This window comes from Mastomys coucha, unplaced genomic scaffold (assembly GCF_008632895.1).
Source record: "Mastomys coucha isolate ucsf_1 unplaced genomic scaffold, UCSF_Mcou_1 pScaffold7, whole genome shotgun sequence".
Taxonomy (NCBI): Eukaryota; Metazoa; Chordata; class Mammalia; order Rodentia; family Muridae; genus Mastomys; species Mastomys coucha.
In genome coordinates this window covers 46976769-46984925 of record NW_022196913.1, presented here as the reverse complement: position 1 = coordinate 46984925, position 8157 = coordinate 46976769, and positions in this window count along the sequence as shown.

Below are 8157 nucleotides of genomic sequence, written 5' to 3'. Positions count from 1 at the left end.
AATACTGATAGGCTCCCAAAATATTTCCCCCTTTTTTAAAGTGTTGAAACTTTACGTGCTGCCTTTATCTCTACAGCAAAACCCCTTTGGAGGTATAATAAACACCTTTTTGTGTGATTTTGGAGATTAAATAACCTTTATACTGTGACGTGCACAGAAAGGTACTTAATAGAGATTTGAAAAAGTCAATCAACTTGCCTACCCAGTAGCACCAATTTTCTAATGAAGTTAACATTTTGGGTGTGTAGCTGTGAATCTACATGGTGATGCACTTGGATGAGGGGCTGGGGCATCACTCTGTGTAGTCGCTGCTGAAGGGAAGATGGGCTCAGCCCTGACAGATGCCTCGATTCTGCCAAAACATATGGAGAGGAACCTCACTTCAGCTCTTTGTTCAGAGAAAACAACACTTGAGGATCAATAGCAAGAAAGTGAAAAATTAGCATAAAAGACCTTTCCTATATGCTCCTGATTAATTCTTACCAGTGCAGCCATCTCCCAGATCCCAGGGGCTGCATTTAGACAAAGTAATAAACGATACTCCAAGTATACCAGTCCGGCATGTGCCAAAAAGGTGGTGAAAGTTCGATTTGCCAAGACTGCAGTTCACAAAATTGATTTTAACCAGGCTTGGCAGTTCTGTGCTTTCCCCACGAGAACTGCTTTTTACAGAGTCTATTACGAAAGCGTGTTTGGGAATGTTTCATAATGAGGCAGACTGTGGCAGGATGTCTATTTCGGATGTCTCAGACTTCACAGTCTCCATCATGTGCCTTCGCTGGCTATGTATGGTACCTGTTGGCTCTCACAGAAAGGCTTTACTACCAGGGTGTTTAACGTGCTCCAACTCTTAAGAGGTTTTGTCTACCTGATATTGTTTATTCCATTTCTATCTGCTGTAGCCTAACTCTCAAATGCTCTGAGCCATGGTTAAACATGAGTGCTTTTGTACATTATCCCTAATTTCTAACATGGGACTTCCAAGCATTCACTTTTAAACCATTTTATAATCGGAGAAGTTCCAATTCATCAGGAATATTCATGAATCCTACGAACCATGTAGCTAGCAAAGTAGCCTCTGGTGATTCACACTTAGGATTGTCTATCAACCCAGCCTCTATCTTTCTCCACTAGTTCAAGGGCACTCACTATACAATGTAGCACAGTAGAAGGAAATTCCAGAACATAAGCCATTGTCAAGGGTAAATAAGTCCCAATACAGTGTTTTCCATAAGCAGCGTGATAAGCCTTGTGGACATTTCCTGTTGTTGGTCTGTGCTCAGCCTTGAGTCACGGGCTTACAATTTGACATTCTGGTCTAGTCTTGGTCCCTCCAGTGGGAGGTTTATATCAGTTTCCATGTCCCATTTGGGTGCAACAAGACACACGGTAACTTTTAGTTTGGTTTAGATAGTCTGATTGGAGAGCTGAAGAAAATGCCCACCCCCCTTTTCTGTATTTGGGTTATCATAGACTAAGCAGCTGAGAGAAGGTTCATAGAAGCCATATTTGTTAGGAAACAAGAAAACTGCCTAGTTTAGTTCATATATATATATATATATATATATATATATATACATATATATATTTGGTGACTGACAGTCTTGAGATGAACAAGTTTCATAACCAAAACCTAGAAGTATGCATCTGGCTATTTTGAGTCTGTTTTATTTACAACCTGAGATTGTCAGAGGTATGAAGAGAAAGCTTGTATTGCTTGAAATAACATACAATACTGACAGTCTTTTCAAAGTTTACAAAGTTACCATGGAAGTAAATTTTATGTGTGGATATCAGAAGATGCGATAATGCCTTGGCTGTTTTACCCCGTCCAGTCTTGCAGATACCGCACAGCAGCACAATGCCCACGCTCAGCTCTCCTTACACCCCACTGAAGGCTCTTAGCTCACACTCTTGGAATGTGTGCTTCTCCAGGCTCAAGGATTTTGCTTTTCATCTTTTCTTTACAGAAAGGGTTATTCTTAATGTCCTACCAAGAGCACTTCAATAGAGTCACTGTCATACCTGAGGAGTGTTTCTGGTTATATTGATAAAAACAAAAGTGTAAAAAAAAAACCCCTTTGGTTGTATTGATAAAGAAGGCTTTACAAATGTTTGAAGCCTGCTTTATGTAATAGAGTGTCAGCAGTAGCTTTAAACACTAGAAGAAAAAGACACTTTGTAGTCATAATGTATGTTACAAGTCTTAGAAATTGTCAGCTCTATTTCAGTACAGAGAAATTTTATTCAAGGCGATTTTTCAGGAAAAAAAATACTTTTATTGCCTTTATATTTAATTACAGACTCATATCCCTGGCCTCACATCTGTCACATGTGTGTTAATATGTACATATCTATCTACAGCTAAAGATATACATACATACATACATACATACATACATATATATATATAATCTGTAGTATGACTATATATGTACATGTACATATATATCTGTAGCATAATACATGCATATATATACATATATATCTGTAGCATGACTATATATATGTATATATAATTAACTATATATAATTTCCCATGGTACTGTGCATTGTAAGTTAATGATGGCTTCCACAATGCAGGAGCAGGAGTACATGTTCTACGAAGATACCATGTTATTCTGTATGAGGAAACTGAACAACAGGGTGCTTTGTTTTTTTGTGCAGGTCCTGGAAACAATCCTAGGGATACTAAGGATGGCCTGCTCAACCACATGTGCATGCAATCTACGTTAGGATTTACCACTTAGGAATTGTTTTGTCAATGTTAATCTATAGTTTTGTTCATTAAGAATGAATTTGTTAAGAGTGCCATCAGATATATAGGCACAGATTTAAAACCACCAAGATCAAAATTGGTACATGATCTACTTCCATGTTAGCCTAAAACTTAATCATCTAAAGGGAAAAAGTACAGCCTGTATTGGAGGCTACTCTGAGAAAGGAGGCTGATTAGACAGAAGGATTCAGAATAACAGAAGTGAAGATTCATGTCTTGTTTGTCCTGATCAGGGATCCAACACTGGAAGTCCATAGTTACATAAGGAAAAGGCAAGGAACATTTACAAGAAATCTCTAAGTTTGTCGAGGAACCATTGATTTCGGAAGTGGAGGCTTACCAAGATCAAGTGTTGCTTTGCCACTGGGGGAGTGATTCAATTGTATATTTCTTGCAGAAATGAAAGAAGTGGGGGGAGTACAAATGTGTGCATGACAGAGCTGGAGAATGGGTGAGTGTAAGATTATGGTAAAATCATTAAGGGAATAAGAGTAGAGATGGGAAGGGAGAGAGACACTAGAGTGGACATAACACTGGTCTTCCTTCTTTTCTTCCTTCCTTCCTTTCTCCCTTCATCCCCCATCCCTCCCTCCCTCCTTTGTTCCATCCCTTTGCTTCTCATTTTTACCCCCTTGACTCACTTTTGGTTGATTTGATAAAGTCACTTCATCTAGCTTTCTAGTTGAGTAAGATCTAGGGAATAAACAAACATCCTCTGACTTTGCTTGTGGCCAGACAGAAACTGGTAGGGACTTCTTTTGACAAGCAGTACTTGTGTATTCTGAGAAGGGATGAGTAGAGCCAAGTTCTTCGGGATGCTGGTTCAGTTTGTAAAAGCAACTGCTGGGGCCTGATATTGCCAAGCCCTCATTCAGTCAGCCTAGACAAGCCCATCCTCCTACCTCATTAATGATAATACATTCTTTCCCCTCCAAGCACCTGATTTTCAGACTTTGATAACTTCTGCCCACCTCAATGCCTATCAATCAGACTTTATGTAACAGTGTGGTGTTCATTTCCCAAAATAAAATCTATTCTTCAGAGCAGCTGTAAGTGGAACAGGCTCACTGTTGTTAGATCTTAGGAAGAACCAGACTTCCAAAGGCCAACTGTCGCTGCATACATATAAATAGGAACATGGAGTAGAGGAAGTCTAATTATGTAAAGAAAATCTGTTGGAATTTTGCCTATAGGCTGGCCATCCATCCCAAAGAGTCCCTGAAAACGGTAAACCCAATTCCGCCTAAACCCTTCTGAAATTCTACCAAATATTTTGTGAGTGTTTGAACTATTCAATCATGCCTGAGCTAGGAGATTTCTCTTCATTAACTTAAGAGGGTTGAAACTAGGGTGTGTGGAAAGGTGTGAGGAGAGACATGAATGATTCAATTGGATTTGAAACTGTAAGTTTTCCAGTTCACTCCCGCATACTGTAAGGCATGCATTAATGAAGCCTGAGTATCATGCTAAGGCATCAGTGAGCATTATTACTCCATGTCATTTGGAGTTCCAGCCTTTTATAGTCTATCGTTTCTAGATAGTTGGGCCCATTTCTTCCACCACTATCAGTTTCAATAGTTGACACTTTACCCAGGACACTAGGTGGCAGCAAATTGCTGAGCTAAACAATTGGCAAGGGACAAAGGGCCTTGAACCCATTCACCAGTACTGAAAAGGGAGAAGGTGGAGCAAAGACCAGATAAACACAAGCAGCTGCAAGATTTCAAAGGCACAGTGATATCGCTGGTATTCTTAGAGTTTTGAAGCTCCTCAGAGCTAAATCTACCGCCAAACCCTCCAGAACAGATTCATACATCTAATCAGGTTTAAACATTTTCTAGTGAAAACTATGTCTGGTTTAATTACTTTCCTGCAATTAAAAAAAAATGGCTTTAACATATTACAACTTTGATTATTCATCTTAAAAGGTTACCTATAAATTTGTGTTGTCAGCCAATGCCACTGGGCTGGAGAGATGGCTCAGTGGTCGGGGCCCTTGGTTTTTGCAGAAGGTCCAGGTTCTGCTCTCTGTATCCACAAGGTGGCGCACCACTGCCTATAGCCCCAGTTTCAGGGAATCTGATGCCATCTTCTGTCCTCCATAGGTACTGTAAGCAAGTGGTACACATACTTGCATGTAGGCAAAATACTCATACTTATTAAAGATACATAAATCCTTATAAAAAGAATGTTTTTTTGTATCTGTTTGATATAGAAATATTTAAAACCTATAAGTAAGCCAGCATATTCACTTTAGTTGATCCCCAACATTGCAAAAGAACAGCAATCACACACACACACACACACACACACACACACACACACACACACACATATATATATATATGCTGTTCAATTCTGCATAAGTCACTACTTGCTGTTTACAGTTGTAAATACGAAGTAGAAATTGAAGTGATTAAATCTGATGGTAAGATAGCAGTAGCCGCGCCCTTGGCTTTGCCTGAAAATACAGACAAAAGGGGAACCAAAGTGTCTTAAGCTGGTGGCAGACTAAGAGTAAATTAGGTGAGCTCGCAATAATATAAAGAACAGAAAAGCATAAAAAGGAAAGGATGAAAATGAACGTTTTGGATGATAAAACTTTGAAAAGCAGATATTGGATGTACTTAAATAACTGGCTATGTTTGAGCTCCCAGGACATCCTGGGGATGGAATGGTGTAAGAAAAAATGCCGAAAGGGGAAAGTGAAATTCTGAATGATGGAGAGGGTCTTGGTGGGTTTCTCTCTCTCTCTCTCTCTCTCTCTCTCTCTCTCTCTCTCTCTCTCTCTATCTGTGTGTGTGTGTGTGTGTATGTGTTTAGAAGTCATTGTGTTTGAGGCAAATTTCTTATCCCTTACCATCAAGTTAAAAATGACAAAGTTGTAGAAAAATTTGAATTTCAATTCATTAGTATTTGAAGCTTTTAGATTGATTTAAACTGTTTCAACTTTTTAAAAAGATTTATTTATGTTTTATTTACATTGTAGCTGTCTTCAGACACACTAGAAGAGTGCATCGGATCCCCATTACAGATGGTTGTGAGTCACCATGTGGTTGCTGGGAATTGAACTCAGAACCTCTGGAAGAGCAGTCAGTGCTTTAAACCCCTGAGCCATCTCTCCAGTCTGACTGTTTCAATTTTTAAATCCCCACCAAGTCTGGACAGTTCTCTGCAGCCACTGAAGATCGTTGTGAACTCCAAATGAAGTAGTAGGAGATAATTGTACTTCCTGAAGAGCCTAAAAATATTCCTTAGCTCTATATATCTATCAAAAAAATGAGCACACTTTGGGCCTCTTGGGAAGACTCACATTCTCTGTGTGGCTGTTTATTCTTATACACCAACTGTATACACATCACCAATGGTCCACATGATGGAACAGACTAACAAAACATTCCTCTTCCCTGTGGAATTCTTTATAGTAAAGTCATAAGAAAGCATACAAATCATTTGTACTTACACATTTAATATTGGCTTTTATATAAAGGAGTGTTTTTATTTCAAATTAGAGTTGCCAGAAAAGTAATGATGTATACTTGGTGAATAAGCAAGACAAATCTAAACAAATTTAAAACGACTAAGTCATCTTTTGAATTTTCAATTCTCATGTTTCAATATTCATGTTTTAAACAATAGCAGAGTAATCTCTCTCCTTTCTCTTGATTTTTAAAAATAGGATCTCACTACATAGTCAAGGCTTACTCTGAAATATGTGGCCAAGGCTAACTTCAAACTGGTAGCAATCCTCCTGCCTCAGTCTCCAGAATGCTGAACTTACAATTTTAGCCACTGTGCCTGGTGATTCTGCCCTGCCTCTGTCTGTCTCTATTTATATATTCTTTATTTTATTATTTGCTGTGTAAAAGTGTTTTACCTTCATGGATGCATGTGTATTCAATGCCTCCAGGAGGGTATCAGATCCCTTGGGATCAGTGTCCTCTTGGGAGCCACCATGTGGATGCTGGGGATCAAACCTTGGTCCTCTGGAAGAGCAACCAGTGTTGGTCAATGCTGAGCCATCGGTCCAGTTCCTGGTGATTCCCTTTTGCTTTCTTGGCTGAACATCCCAGCCCATGAGAGCATTCCTTTGTGTCCCTGTCAATGTGATGGTTTTATTCTAATGTTTCAAATTTCCAGTGTTTTCTTATATTATGGAGAAAGCAAAGTCACCCACACTCCCAAACATCCTATGAAGGGTCCAGTAATGCTTTTTCTCATAGGGCCAATGCCTATGCTGGCACATTTTTAAAATGTAGACACTTTTTGTTTGTTCTGTTATTTGCCAAATTACTAAATCAAGTCCGTTTCATATAAGACTTAGTTTTACTTGACCAATCTCTGAATTTTGGGTTTACAAGTAAAAGATGGTGCTAGGAGTGGCCTTTGACCACGGTGAACATGTTTTCCCCTCAGTGAAAAAATGGGGACCACTAGAGGTCACTGCAGTTATTAGCAAGAAGGTGGTTAAAGCCATTTGCCTTATAGCACAAGACCTTTCAAACTCTAACAATTTACCAGCCCCAGGAGCATGACAAAAGATGAATTTAAATACTCCAGTGGTCTATGGGAATGCACTACTGCCTCTGCCCTGCTTCTCCATCATGAGGTAATCCACCCCCCTTTTTCTGACAAGTTTTTCAGGTCTTGCTGAAGACTGAGCAGCAGATCATAATTCCAGTAGCCCTGGTTGTTGTGTGTTTCTGTGTCCAGTAAAATCACAAGGTTTTATATTGCTATCAAATTTACTTGTCCCTGCTGCCCTGTGAGAATTGTCACCATCATCTTATAGATCATGAAACCGAAGCTCAAAGGACTGACACAGCTAATGAGTGGCAGAATTGGTATTAGAACAAAAGTTCTCTTTTAAACATCAACCTAATACCGTTACCAACATGGGGAGGTACTTGTCTGTCTCTTCCCATTTTAGATGATGATGATGATGATGATGATGATGATGATGATGATGATGATGATGAGAGAGAGAGAGAGAGAGAGAGAGAGAGAGAGAGAGAGAGAGAGAGGATGATTTTTTGTAGAGTAGCTTCTCTTTCACCTTTATGTGGACTCACTGGGGTGGAGGGTGGGGGTGGACAAGAACAGATCTTCCCAACATGCCTTGCCAATGGATGAGCACCACAGCAGTGTCATGGATTCGAAGCCAAGAAGAAGCCTTTTCTAGAACCTCTCAGAACGTGGGCAGAGACCCAGGAGCTGTGACTCACTCCCTGCTCCAAGCAGCTGAAAGCCCTATTGGCTCATCAAAGCACTATCTTTTTTTTTTTCTTCTTCAAGGAATGATGGTATCTACATATTTACATAATACCGGTGTCTGTGGCATGCCTGGCTTAGCAGATGAAGAAATAGGAGCTGGGAGT